The sequence below is a fragment of the Microcaecilia unicolor genome, chromosome 4 (assembly GCF_901765095.1).
Source record: "Microcaecilia unicolor chromosome 4, aMicUni1.1, whole genome shotgun sequence".
Taxonomy (NCBI): Eukaryota; Metazoa; Chordata; class Amphibia; order Gymnophiona; family Siphonopidae; genus Microcaecilia; species Microcaecilia unicolor.
Genome location: NC_044034.1, coordinates 221847997 through 221862525, shown reverse-complemented (window position 1 = coordinate 221862525; position 14529 = coordinate 221847997). Strand labels below are relative to the sequence as shown.

The window sequence follows — 14529 nt, the reverse complement described above, 5'->3', positions numbered from 1 at the left end:
AACATTTCAAAATAAACATCAATCCTCCTGGCTCCTTCCATAAGAGAACTACTCACTGTACTCCCCTAAATTAGTGAAATCATACAGCCATCTAACTAAAAGCTTTTAGTCCCTGTATGCTTCATGAAGTAATATGTTCTTTAAGTCATGTGCTGTAGGGCAAAGCACCTGTTCACCAGAGGAGCAATCTATAGACAGAAGGTAAGCCCTGAATCTGCTTTCAAACCTACATTTTGCATAAAATATAATGATATGCCTAGATCTCAAATATTTCAGATGTAGGATGTATGTTCTTTCTTAACTGTAAAACTTCTAATTTGTTCTATTATTTCTTAACTACATTTTTTCAGTCTTAAAATTGTTTATTAAGATTAATAAAAATCCAATTACAAACACATTATAAAATCAAACCATCAAATAATCAAACATATAAACGGCGAGTGACCGAACTCACTCGCAAATGCGCAGTAAAGACCCTCTCTGTCCCGCCCCCGCGTCAATACGTGATGACGGGGGCGAGACAGAGAGGGTCTGTACTGCGCAAGGGGAGGGATGAAACCGCCATCACTACCGCTTCCCCCCCCCAAGGTCGCCGCCGCCACCCACTCTCCACCCGGCCTGGCCATTCGCTCCGCTATAGAAACAGCTCGGGAATGGAGCACACAGCTCAGCTGAGCTGCCGTCGGCCTTCCTTCCCTGCCTGTGTCCCGCCCTCGCCCACGAGGGCGGGACACAGGCAGAGAAGAAGGACGGCAGCTCAGCTGAGCTGTGTGCTGCGTTCCCGCACTGTTTCAATAGCAAAGCGAGGGCCCGGCCCGGGTGGAGGGGTGGCGGCGACTCCGGGGGGGGGGGGGGGCGCGTAGCGGTGACCTCGGAGGGGCAGCGGCGAGCTCGGCGGCGGGGGGGCCTTTCAACCCCCCCCCCCTGTCCTATACTAGCCCGTTTTTACAGGCTCAACGGCTAGTAACATAATAAAATAAAACAAAGCACCAAATAACATAAAGAGACGATTACATTGGAAGCACAATCATATCTTTCAAATTAACAAATATTACTATTTTATATATTGGTCCAATGGTTGCCAAATATGTTGAATTTCTTGAAGCTTCTTCTTTTAAGCACTGTTTCTCATAATGGTATATCATTCAGACTAAATTCACCAAAACTGAACATTAACAAGTTAAAAATTTTTCCAGTTAATTATAATCTGGTGAATTACAATCTAATATGATTCGCACCTCCAACGTTCTGAAGCTGACGCGGGAGTGTGGCCACAGAGGCACATTCTTCCACATTTGGTGGTCATGTGGGAAAATATAAGAATACTGGAAAGAGATATTGCAGCTGGTTGATAAAGTTCTACAAAGAAAATACCCATGGAAGGCAGAACATTGCCTACTGCATTTTAAACCAGCTGCGATACCCGGCTGGCAACATAGACTGGCGACTCAATACTTTGTGGCGGCAAGACTTGGACTGGCTCGTGCATGGAAGCAGGTGCAACCACCAACACTACAAATAGCAACTGGGAAAGTTGAACACCTTTATCAAATGTCAAAGTTAACAGCTATGCGAAGAGGGTCCATGCGGGTTTTCAATAAAATATGGACACTTTATGAACAGTATAAAGAGCAGCCAAACACAGCACCGGGGTAGGGAGGGAAGGTTAAAGTTGGAGTTAAATAAGCTTGATGTAGAAGAAATATGTTATTGAGCAGCCAAATGTTGGTTATTTTGTATTTGAGAAATCTTTAATAAAATATATATAAAAAAAAAAAAAGAAAAGGTGATACACATACTCATAAGTGAACCAAAAAGAAATTTACATATTATACCAATAACTCCACTATCTGTCAATTTTTAAAAGCCCCAGTGGATTGTGCTGGGCTGAAAATTTGTCTGACTGTCCTGGCATTACCCATATGGTGATGGAATGAGGGAAGTAGAAAAGAATTATCCATATAGCACTATATTCAGCTGTGTGGCATTTAAATTAATAAGCTAATGGCTGCCACTGATGATCTGATCCATTATTATTAAAATAATTATATTAGGGTCAAATGCAACTATGAATAAGAGCAAATAAAGAAAACAGATACATAAAACCAAGAGGTGATAACCTAGACTCAGTACTGCTGCAGCCTTAATGGACAGAGAACTTGCCATCTGTTGCACAGTCTGATTACACACAAAAAGGGGCTGAATTAGTGTTGGTATGATATGTGTGAGTAGTCTTAATTCTCTCTTATTAAAAGAGTACAATATGAATATCAAGCTTAAACGTCAATCATTTACTCAGTTCATGCTTGCATAGATATAAGTAGAGCATAATGCCTTTGAGCTTCTGAAAGCTTACATTAGGAAATTTAAATATCAGTCTGCAAATTTGTAGGGGGTTGTGATTAGTGAGATGAAACGGTGTTTATGGAGTAGGTGCAAAGAAAGAAGGGCATTTAAAATAAAAAAAAAATGGAAGTTGATGTTAAATTCACGAAACCAAGGGAGACTCGTGATATGCACTGGAACTAAGTACTAACAGTTTTTCCACTGGCTGAAAAATGTCTTGCCACTCCAGTTTTGCATACCTCCCTGCTAAGGCCATTTCCTACACTCCTACCATCCCAGGACAACTGACACATTCACCAGATGCTCTGCCATTCACTTTCAGTCCTGGCTCCCTCCACCCCCTTTGGCAGACTGGTAGGCAGCTGTAGCAAGGCTGGATTGTACATCACCATCTTCTGCAATGTGGGGGCAGTTTTGTGACATCCAGATTGCTTGGCCCAATATGATGGGAAATATTTCTGTTACCTCTCTGCCACTTCCAGATTGAAATTTGATTCTTTTATTGTTCTGGGAGACTTCAATCCTGTGTACCTTTGAGGGCAGACTAACTTGATTTGTGACCCCCCACCCAAACCAACTCATCAAGGCAGTTATATTATGGATCTAAGGCTGCTTTAGAAGGTGGGGATTCAAAGATTAGTGGGGAGAAGGGTAGGTAAGTTTCCTTTGGTCAGATCATTATTTGGCCCCTTTTCTTGTACTTATGAATAAATCTGATTTGTGGTCTTTAGTTCAGGGTACTTGTAAATTGATATGAGGGAATTTTAACCCTCAGTGTTTCTAGCGCATTGTATTGGTGCCTAATAGTATGGAGGAGTCTGATTCTATTAATGCTTTGGTTAATGTTTGGTATGGTTTCTTTACCAAGGCTCTAGATGTTATTGCTCTTATCCCATAATAAAACAACTAAGTTGCTTCTTCCATGGTATGCTATGAATTTGAGGCAGTTAAAAAGGGGATCAGGCAATTAGAGCAATGCTGGGGAAGAAACACATTTAACTGTTGATAAAGATGTCTGGATGAAAGAAGCCAATAGACACTTGGGGCCTATATTCAATGCTACTCAGCTGCCATATTTGGTTGTGTGAATACCAAGCCTATCTTTGGCTGGTTCAAACTTAACCGGCCAAAAATAACTGGATACTCAATGTCGGTTACCGGAAACAGCCCAGCATTGAATATCTGGGCTCAGCGCTGACCACGGGAGTTAGCCAGGCTAACTCCTGCGGTCTGAATATCAGGCCCATTTTGCCCATATATTCAATGCTGGTACTCAGACAAGGTCTAACGTAGCCAGTGGTGGCCAACATTTATGCCACAGATGTACTGTCCTATTGCCTTCTAATATTTCCATTCTGATATTTTGTGTTACTTACAACTGATTGCATGAGAACACACAATGCCCTACGAATATGGCAGATAGAAATTTCTTGCTGGGACAGACATAGGCGGTTCCATCCTTTGTAATGAAATAGTGGTATATTTTTATTCCCATATCCTCCCATCAGTTTAAAAGGGAATAGAATGCATGTTTGTCTCTACCTATTCCTGAATATTTCAGTTGTGCTTGACAGAGGCTTGCACCATAAGTGAACAAACAGCAGCCAGAATGATATTTCTAACCTTGCAAAAGCAGCACCACAACTTACAAAAATAAATGAATTTGTATTTCATGTACATTACAACCATTTTTCATTTGGTTAAAAGTTATGAAAACATAATTTTATTTTATGCTAAAGATGTAATTTTTGTTTTGTTAATAACTTCTTTCAAAATTTGTAGACACAGCAATGATAACATTAAGAACATTGTTATATGGTAGAAGGTTGCAGATTATTCATAAGTATGGTAATGTCCTTCTCAAACTACTGGTTAATTAAATGCCAGAAAGAGTGATAAGCATAATCTTCCATTGTTAAGGACTGTAATAAGTTTTATTCTTTTTACCAGCATATCAGTTTTGCCTCTAGTCATGCATATCAGTTATTTTGTATTTATTTTATTTTAATAATGATTTTGCCTTCTTTCTGCCTTAACTGTAGCTATTTCAAAGGATCTGTTTTACACCTTCAAATATTGTATTTTAGCAGTGCAGTGGTTACTCTTTAGCCAGTAAATTGTGTATATGTGATAGAGGGACATTATATCTCTAGATGTATTGGTGTAAAAAGAGTAGAGACAGCTACATTGACTTGACTATCCGTTATACTCAAGCATTATTGGTTCCCTGGTTCTGTAATTATGTTTGTTTATTTTATTTATTTATTTGTTGCATTTGTATCCCACATTTTCCCACCTATTTGCAGGCTCATTGTGGCTTACATTTGCCGTAATGGCTGTTGCCATTTCCGGGTAATAGAATTACAAATTGTATTGCATTAAGGTACATACGTACATGGTAACATACATGGAACGTAACATATATGGAACAGATCATGGTATATATATATATATATATATATATATATATATATACATCATGTGCATACATACATGGTAGAGAAGAATACATTATGGTATTGCATGAAGGTTCCTGAGTAATAAATTGGATTATAACCTACGTTAGGTCATCGACTGTAGAGAGACCCTATTTGACATAAGGTTTACGGTGGTAGTGCTTGTCATGTGATAAGATTTCGGTTTTGTGTAGATCGTGTATAGTGTTATTTAGTATTTAAGATGGATGTTTATGGTATGCCTTCTTGAAAAGATCTGTTTTCATTAGCCTTCGGAAGATTTTGTGGATCTTTGTGTACTATGTTAGAAGCTTGACGGAGTTTAAAAAGGGGTTAGATAGATTCCTAAAGGACAAGTCCATAGACCGCTATTAAATGGACTTGGAAAAATTCCGCATTTTTAGGTATAACTTGTCTGGAATGTTTTTACGTTTGGGGAGCGTGCCAGGTGCCCTTGACCTGGATTGGCCACTGTCGGTGACAGGATGCTGGGCTAGATGGACCTTTGGTCTTTCCCAGTATGGCACTACTTATGTACTTATGTACTTATATGGAATGTTGCCACGATTTGGGTTTCTGCCAGGTACTTGTGACCTGGCTTGGCCACTGTTTGGAAAACAGGATACTGGGCTAGATGGACCATTGGTCTGACCCAGTATGGCTACTCTTATGTTCTTATTTGAGACAGACATGGAAAGCAACTGCTTGCCCTGGGATTTGTAGTATGGAATGTTTCTACTCTGAGATTCTGAATGGAATCTTGTCCCCTCTAAGATTCCAGAATCTTGCTATTCTTTGGGGTTCTACATGGAATGTTGCTACTCTTTGAGATTCTGCATGAAATCTTGTCACCCTTTAGGATTCCAGAATCTTGCTATTCTTTGGGGTTCTACATGGAATCTTGTTACTCTTTAGTGTTCCAGAATCTTGCTGTTCTTTGGGGTTCTATATGGAATCTTGTCACGATTTGAGTTTCTGCCAGGTACTTGTGACCTGGCTTGGCCACTGTTTGAAAACAGGATACTGGGCTAGATGGACCATTGGTCTGACCCAGTATGGCTACTCTTATGTTCTTATTTGAGACAGACATGGAAAGCAACTGCTTGCCCTGGGATTTGTAGTATAGAATGTTTCTACTCTGAGATTCTGAATGGAATCTTGTCCCCTCTAAGATTCCAGAATCTTGCTATTCTTTGGGGTTCTACATGGAATGTTGCTACTCTTTGAGATTCTGCATGAAATCTTGTCACCCTTTAGGATTCCAGAATCTTGCTATTCTTTGGGGTTCTACATGGAATCTTGTCACTCTTTAGTGTTCCAGAATCTTGCTGTTCTTTGGGGTTCTATATGGAATCTTGTCACGATTTGAGTTTCTGCCAGGTACTTGTGACCTGGCTTGGCCACTGTTTGAAAACAGGATACTGGGCTAGATGGACCATTGGTCTGACCCAGTATGGCTACTCTTATGTTCTTATTTGAGACAGACATGGAAAGCAACTGCTTGCCCTGGGATTTGTAGTATGGAATGTTTCTACTCTGAGATTCTGAATGGAATATTGTCCCCTCTAAGGTTCCAGAATCTTGCTATTCTTTGGGGTTCTACATGGAATGTTGCTACTCTTTGAGATTCTGCATGGAATCTTGTCACCCTTTAGGATTCCAGAATCTTGCTATTCTTTGGGGTTCTACATGGAATCTTGTCACTCTTTAGTGTTCCAGAATCTTGCTGTTCTTTGGGGTTCTATATGGAATGTTGCCACAATTTGGGTTTCTGCCAGGTACTTGTGACCTGGCTTGGCCACTGTTTGGGAAAACAGGATACTGGGCTAGATGGGCCATTGGTCTGACCCAGTATGGCTACTCTTATGTTCTTATGTTCTTATGTTCTTATGTTCTTATGTTCTTATGTACATTGCTATGAGATAAGTTTGGTCCACCGTACTGCTGTAATATTGTAGGAGAAACTACTAGTGCCTACAGCTGAGAGCTGTAGTCAGTATTATGGCAAAATGTTATGTATTTCATCAGTGCTTTCTTGAAAAGCTTCTGTGACAAGAAAAACATTGATGAAATGCTTCTTGAGCCAACCAAGATCTCCAACACAGCGAAAGACGATGCTATGCTGAAAGAGGATGACTGGACACAAGAAGTCTACGACATAGGTCCCTACTCTCTCCCTTCACGTTCAGACTTTTTCGATCCACAATTTGTCGATTGCCCATTAGAGGACCAGATTTCTATCTAGAACTCCTCTTTTCAGAAGGCATTAGATTATATAGCACCAGTAAAATATGTCTTGGTACAACTAAGGAAAAAAGAACCCTGGTATCACCAGGATCTATATTTGTATCGACAACAAGCACGCAAAGCTGAGAGTATTTGACGTAAATTTAAAACTACAGAATTTCTCACAAAGTGCTAACAGGTGCACCAGTACTGTTCAACTCAAATTAGATTAGCCAAGAAAAAAGAATTTTTGACTCAGATTTGTTCAGCATCAAACTCTAAGAAGCTTTTTTCTATTTTTAATAAACTGACCTCAATTCCAGCCTCTGCCAAATTGATAGAGCATCTTAATTCAGATATTTAGGCATCACACTTTAACAAAAATTAAAAATTTTCAATCTTCATTTTCAATGCAGACTTTTCCCTTGGATTTACCCTTATTTTCAGATTCATCTACTTTGTCAGCTTGTTGGAGTTCTTTTAATTTCCCATCCTTTACAATGTTGCAGCTTCATTCCACATACTGTCATTTAGATCCTGTTCCCTCAGATTGGATAAAGATCCCCTCTTTAGGATTTTTCCCTTTCTCTTTTCAGTGACAACTAAAAACCTAAATGAAGTCGTCCAGTATGTAAGCTACCTTTCCTGGCAAAGGTTCTTGAAATGAAAGTTTTCTCACAACTTCAAATGTATTTAGAAGACACCAATGCACTTCATCCACGTCAATCGGGTTTTTGGATCTGGATACAGTATTGAAATAGTTCTTACAGCCTGCCTGCTCCAGTACATCTGCTCCAGCGTGTTCCAATCCACCTGAGCCAGCTTCTCCCTGCTCGTTCCTGTTCATCTGCACCAGCTTGTTCCAGCCCACCTGCTAGCTTGTCAGCCATTAACTTACTTGCTTGCCTACTAGCTTACTAGCTTGCTAACTCATCAGCCATTGACTTACCTGCTCTCCAGTTTCTCCCTGCTGGTTCCTGTCCTTCTGCATCAGTATGCTCCAGCCCGCCTGCTAGCTTGTCAACCATTGACTTGCTTGCCTGCCTGCTAACTTGTCAGCCCTTGACTTACCTGCTCTCCAGCATCTCCCTGCTTGTTCCTGTCCATCAGCCCCATCAGCCCCAACCCGCCTGCTAGCTTGTCACCATTTATTTACCTGCCAACCTGCTAACTTGACAGCCATTGACTTACCTGCCCCCCTGCCTCTCCCTGCTCGTTCCTGTCCATCCGCACCAGCTTGCTCCACCCTGCCTGCAAGCTTGGCAGCCACTGCCTCACTTGCCTGCCTGCTAACTTGCCAGCCACTGACTTACCCACTCTCCAGTCCATCAATCCCTCCAATTCCAAGCCTCCGGCTCTTCGCTCTATCTATCTGCTTCTCACCTCAGTCACTACACTTACACCTGTCACACCGCAATCACTACCTATGGCCCCTGTCCACATCCTCTTCCTTGCCCTGTCCCTTCCTAATCTTTTTCCCCTCCCCTTACCGCCGTCCACTGCTGGAACTCATTGCCCACCTGTGTTCCCTCCCATCCTGCCCGCTACGGCAATACCCTATTCACCCCCATCCCTCACCACCTCACCATCTCTCTTGTCCCCCTCCTCCTTCCTAGCCCTTAATCTCCAACACCTCCTTCCTACCATTAACCCTTCACCATTCCTCCTAAGTGCACCCCGTCTTCGTCGCCTTCGTCGCCCGACCTCCCCCACCCTCCTCCGCACTCTCTTGCTCCTCCTCCTGCTATCCGCGGGAGACATTAATCCTAATCCAGGCCCCCCTCACCTATCCTCCTCCTATCCATGCAAACGATTCCGTGATGTCTCCAACCTCGTCTCTATTCCCCTCCTCCCCCCCTCTTCCCTCCCCTTCTCATGCGCCTTGTGGAATGCCCACTCGATCTGCAACAAACTGCCCTTCACCCACGATCTCTTCATCTCTCGTTCTCTCCAACTGCTCGCCCTAACTGAAACCTGGCTCTCCCCTGACGACTCTGCCTCAGTCGCGGCCCTTTGTCATGGAGGTTATCTCTTCTCCCACACTCCCCGCCCAGATGGCCGCGGTGGAGGCGTCGGCCTACTTCTCTCGCCCTCCTGTAGTTTCCAACCCCTCCTCCTACCGCAGTCTCACTGCTTCTCGTCCTTTGAAGCTCACTCCATCCGGCTATTCTACCCGTTACCACTCAGAGTTGCAGTCATCCACCGCCCCCCTGATAAGCCCCTCTCTTCATTCCTTACTGACTTCGACGCCTGGCTCACCGTCTTTCTTGATCCCGCATCTCCATCCCTCATTCTTGGTGATTTTAACATTCACGTTGACAACCCATCCAACTCCTACGCTTCTAAATTCCTCACTCTGATATCCTCCTTTAACCTCCGACTATGCTCTACCACCCCTACTCACCGTGATGGCCATTGTCTCGACCTCGTTCTCTTCTCTTCCTGCTCACCTTCCAATTTCTGCACCTCAGTCCTTCCTATTTCAGATCATCACCTAATCACCCTCACTCTTCATCACCCTCCCCCTCAACCTCGCCCAACTATAACCACTGCCTTCAGGAATCTCCAAGCTGTCGACCCCCCTACCCTATCCTCTCACATCTCCACTCTCTTCCCTTCCATCTCGTCTTCCGAATCTGTCGACATGGCTGTCTCTACCTACAATGAAATTCTCTCCACTGCTCTGGATACCCTAGCACCATCTGTCTCTCGCCCCACTAAGCGCATTAATCCTCAGCCCTGGTTAACCCCTTGCATCCGTTACCTTCGCTCCTGCACCCGCTCTGCTGAACGACTCTGGAGGAAATCTCGCACCCTGTCAGACTTCACCCATTTCAAATTCATGCTATCCTCCTTCCAGTCCTCCCTATTCCTTGCCAAACAGGAATATTATTCTCAATTAACCAATTCTCTTGGCTCCAACCCTCGTCGCCTCTTTGCCACCCTCAACTCCCTACTTAAAGTACCCTCCGCTCCCACCCCCCCTCTCTCTCTCTTCAAACACTAGCTGACTACTTCCGCGATAAAGTGCAGAAGATAAACCTTGAATTCACTTCCAAGCCTTCTCCTCCCTGTGACTTCTTAACCCACTCCCTCAACCAACCTAACCTGGCCTCCTTCTCCTCCTTCGCTGAGATCACCGAAGAGGAAACTGCTCGCCTTCTTTCTTCCTCTAAGTGCACCACCTGTTCCTCTGATCCCATTCCCACCAATCTGCTTACCAACATCTCTCCTACAGTTAACCCCTCAATCTGTCACATCCTCAACCTCTCTCTCTCCACTGCCACTGTCCCTGACACCTTCAAGCACGCTGTAGTCACACCACTTCTCAAAAAACCATCACTTGACCCCACCTGTCCCTCCAACTACCGCCCCATCTCTCTTCTACCCTTCCTCTCCAAATTTCTTGAACGTGCTGTCCACAGCTGCTGCCTTGACTTCCTCTCCTCTCAGGCCATCCTCGACCCGCTTCAATCCGGCTTTCGCCCACTACACTCAACAGAAACAGCACTCTCTAAAGTCTGCAATGACCTGTTCCTTGCCAAATCCAAAGGTCACTATTCCATCCTCATCCTCCTCGACCTATCTGCCGCTTTTGACACCGTCAACCATAATTTACTTCTTGACACACTGTCCTTATTTGGGTTCCAGGGCTCCGTCCTCTCCTGGTTCTCGTATCTTTCCCAACGCACCTTCAGAGTATTTTCTAATGGCTCTTCTTCCACCCCGTCCCGCTCTCTGTTGGGGTCCCTCAAGGATCTGTCCTTGGACCGCTTCTTTTCTCGATATACACCTCTTCCCTGGGCTCGTTGATCTCATCATCTACGCTGATGATACCCAGCTTTACCTCTCCACTCCTGACATCACAGTTGAAACCCAGGTCAAAGTTTCGGCCTGCCTTTCAGACATCGCTGCCTGGATGTCCAACCGGCATCTGAAACTGAACATGGCAAAGACTGAGCTCCTTGTCTTTCCACCCAAACCCTCTTCTCCTCTTCCCCCACTTTCTGTCTCTGTTGACAACGCCATCAACCTCCCCGTCTCTTCAGCCCGCAATCTTGGAGTCATTTTTGACTCCTCCCTCTCCTTCTCTGCCCATATCCAGCAGACAGCTAAGACCTGTCGCTTCTTCCTCTATAATATTAGCAAAATTCGCCCTTTCCTCTCTGAACAGACCACCCTAACCGTCGTCCATTCGCTCGTTACCTCTCGTCTTGACTGTTGCAACCTTCTCCTCGCTGGCCTCCCGCTTAGCCACCTATCCCCCCTTCAATCTGTCCAAAATTCCGCCGCACGTCTTATCTACCGCGTGAACCGATACTCTCATATCACCCCTCTCCTCAAGTCGCTTCACTGGCTCCCGATCCGCTACCGTATACAGTTCAAGCTTCTCCTATTGACCTTCAAGTGCACTCAATCTACAGCCCCCCATTACCTCTCTACCCTCCTCTCCCCATATGTTCCCACCCGTAACCTCTGCTCTCAGGACAAATCACTCTTTTCTGTGCCCTTCTCCACCACCGCTAACTCCAGACTCCGCCCCTTCTGCCTCGCATCACCTTATGCCTGGAACAGACTTCCTGAGCCCATACGCCGTGCGCCCTCCCTGCCCATTTTCAAGTCCTTACTCAAGGCCCATCTCTTCTCCCTTGCTTTTGGTGCCTAACCACCTTCCCTTTCCTGATACCTACACTGACTACATAGTTTTTACCTTTAGATTGTAAGCTCTCTTGAGCAGGGACTGTCCTTCCCCATGTTTAAACTTGTACAGCGCTGCGTAACCCTGGCAGCGCTATAGAAATGCTAAGTAGTAGTAGTAGTAGTTATTAAGTGAACTGCAGTCCCGTTTAGAAGGAGGTAAAATGGCATTGATTGTATCTTTGGACTTAGCAGCAGCATTTGACCTGATCAATCATTCACTTATTTTACAACGATTACACTCGTTAGGTATATCAGGTATAATTTATAAATGTTTTTTTATCTTTTCTAACTGACCATTCATTTACGGTTTCCCAGTCTTCCTCCACCTCTACTTCACATTTTCTAACATGCAGAGTGCCGCAGGGCTCCATCCTTTCTCCTTCTCTTTTTAATCTTTATGTAAGTCCATTAGCACTACTCATCCAGTCATTTCAAATCAGTTCATATTCTTATGCAGACAGTTTTCTATTGGTATATTACACAGATTCCTACTCTATTGATCTACAGCCACTGCAGGATAGCCTAAAAGAAGTTGCTCAATGGCTCCAACAACATAGTATGGTTCTTAACCCAGACAAGATGATAGCTTGTTGGATATCTGGCTCTTTTTCTTTGCTTGCTGTAAATCCAGTTCTTTTTGGGAAATAGATTGCCACTGTAACATCATTTTGATTCCTAGGGATTACTATCGATTCATCTCTCTCTTTTACCCCACAGATATCACATATTATGAAAACAGGTTTTCTTTTTCTTTTTTTCTTCATAGACTTAAATCTGTTAGAAACACAATAGATTAAACATCTCTTTGTTCAATGTGTCATGCTTATATTAGCACAAGGTATGATTACTGTAATATAGCCTGTTCTAGAATTACCAAGGCAAATTTGAAGTGTCTACAAAACACGGCAGAATATTGCTGCCCATATCATATGCTGAGCTTCCAGATATGATAGTATTTCTCTCCTCCTTCAGCATCTCCATTGGCTTCCAATTGAATTTAGAATAAAATTTAAGATTCTTACACTTTCACAAGCTTATACGCAGCCACCCTGTTGTATCTGGCCTCTTTAATTATTCCATATACTCAGACACGCACTCTTCATTCTTTAAATGATAATAAATTGGTTATCCCCCCTCCCTGTAAAGCCAGATGGGAATCTACAAGAAATTCAGCATTTTACTATCTGGTACCAGCTCTTTAGAACTCTCTTCCCCAATCAGTCCGCCTGGAGAGATCCTATACTTTATTTCACGTGAATCTAAAATCATATTTCTTTCAAGTAGCATTCAATACACTATGATTTTTGGCACTGTACACTGCTGCTGGTTTCTGTGATGGAAGTATTATGGAGTTCACATGTTATAGTACTTATTTATTTCTTTTTGTAGAATGTTTATTAATTATTGGTATAAATGATTAGCATATCTGATCTATCTAATTAGAGTGATTGGTTTTATTCTTTTGCTTGGCTGTGGATGTAAGCTGTCCTATAATTTTATGGAGTTCCTTTCATTATAGAATTTTAATACGTGGAGGGGCATTTTCGAAAGAAACGTCCAAGTTGTGATTTGGACGTTTATAAAACGTCCAAATCCGGGGGAGCGGGGAAAACCGTATTTTCAAAAAAAGATTGACGTCTATCTTTTATTTTGAAAATACCGTCAGGGATGTCCAAATCCAAGGACGTCCTTAAATTTTGACGTCCCTAGATTTTGGATGTCCTTTGATTTGGACGTCTCTGACTTTTGGCTATTTTCAAAAGCAAAGACGTCCAAATGCAAGCCATTTAGATGTGGGAGGAGCCAGCATTTCTAGTGCACTGGTCCCTCTGACATGCCAGGAACCAACCGGGCACCCTAGGGGGCACTGCAGTGGACTTCATAAAATGCTGCCAGGAACATAGCTCCTTTACCTTGTGTGCTGAGCCCCCCCCCACAACCCAATACACACAACTGTACACCACTACTATAGCCCTTACGGGCACCTAGATGTGGGTACAGTGGGTTTGTGGTGGGTTTTGGCGAGCTCACTGTTTCCTCCACAGATGTAATGGGTAGGTGGGGAATGGGCCTGGGTCTGCCTGTCTGAAGTGAACTGCAGTACCCACTAAAACTACTCCATGGACCTGAGTATGACATCTGTGGCTGACATAGAGGCATATTTTCAAAGCACTTTGGGAGGCTAAGTTCCATAGTTTTCTATGGAACTTTGGGAGGCTAAGTGCTTTGAAAATATGCCTCATAGAGGCTGGCACGAAATATTTTTAAAGATGTTTTTTGAGGGTGGGAGGGGGTTAGTGACCACTGGGGGAATAATGGGAGGTCATCCCCGATTCCCTCCGGTGGTCATCTGGTCTTTCGGGCACCTTTTTGTGCCTTATTCATAAAAACAATACGTCCGGGTGAAAACGTCCAAGTGTTCGATTATGGGTCAAAGACATCCAAGCGTTAGGCACGCCCAAGTCCGACCTTCGCTACACCTTCAACACGCCCCCTTGAAATTTGGACGTCCTTGCAACGGGCTGCAGTTGGAGACGTCCAAAATCAGGTTTCGATTATACTGATTTGGACGTCTCTTGGGAGAAGGACGTCCATCTTCTGATTTATGTTGAAAGGTGGACGTCCTCTTTCGAAAATGAGCCTGATAGTAAACCATTCTGATTTGCATTGCAACAAGACATGGTATAGGAAATTTAATAATAAACGACCTCCAAACTCTGCAAAATTGATATCTCTACTTCATCTTCTCTCAAACTAAAGAACCGGTATGCAGCCCTGGAAGTGGAGGAACTGAGAACAT

The 14529-nt window shown here is 43.5% G+C and overlaps 1 protein-coding gene across 2 annotated transcripts in view; it reads left to right on the top strand.

Moving 5' to 3' along the window:
* Nucleotides 1–14529, top strand: part of TSPAN4 (tetraspanin 4) — a 1044908-nt gene that overhangs the window by 233617 nt on the left and 796762 nt on the right. The gene's annotated exons all lie outside the window — the stretch shown is intronic.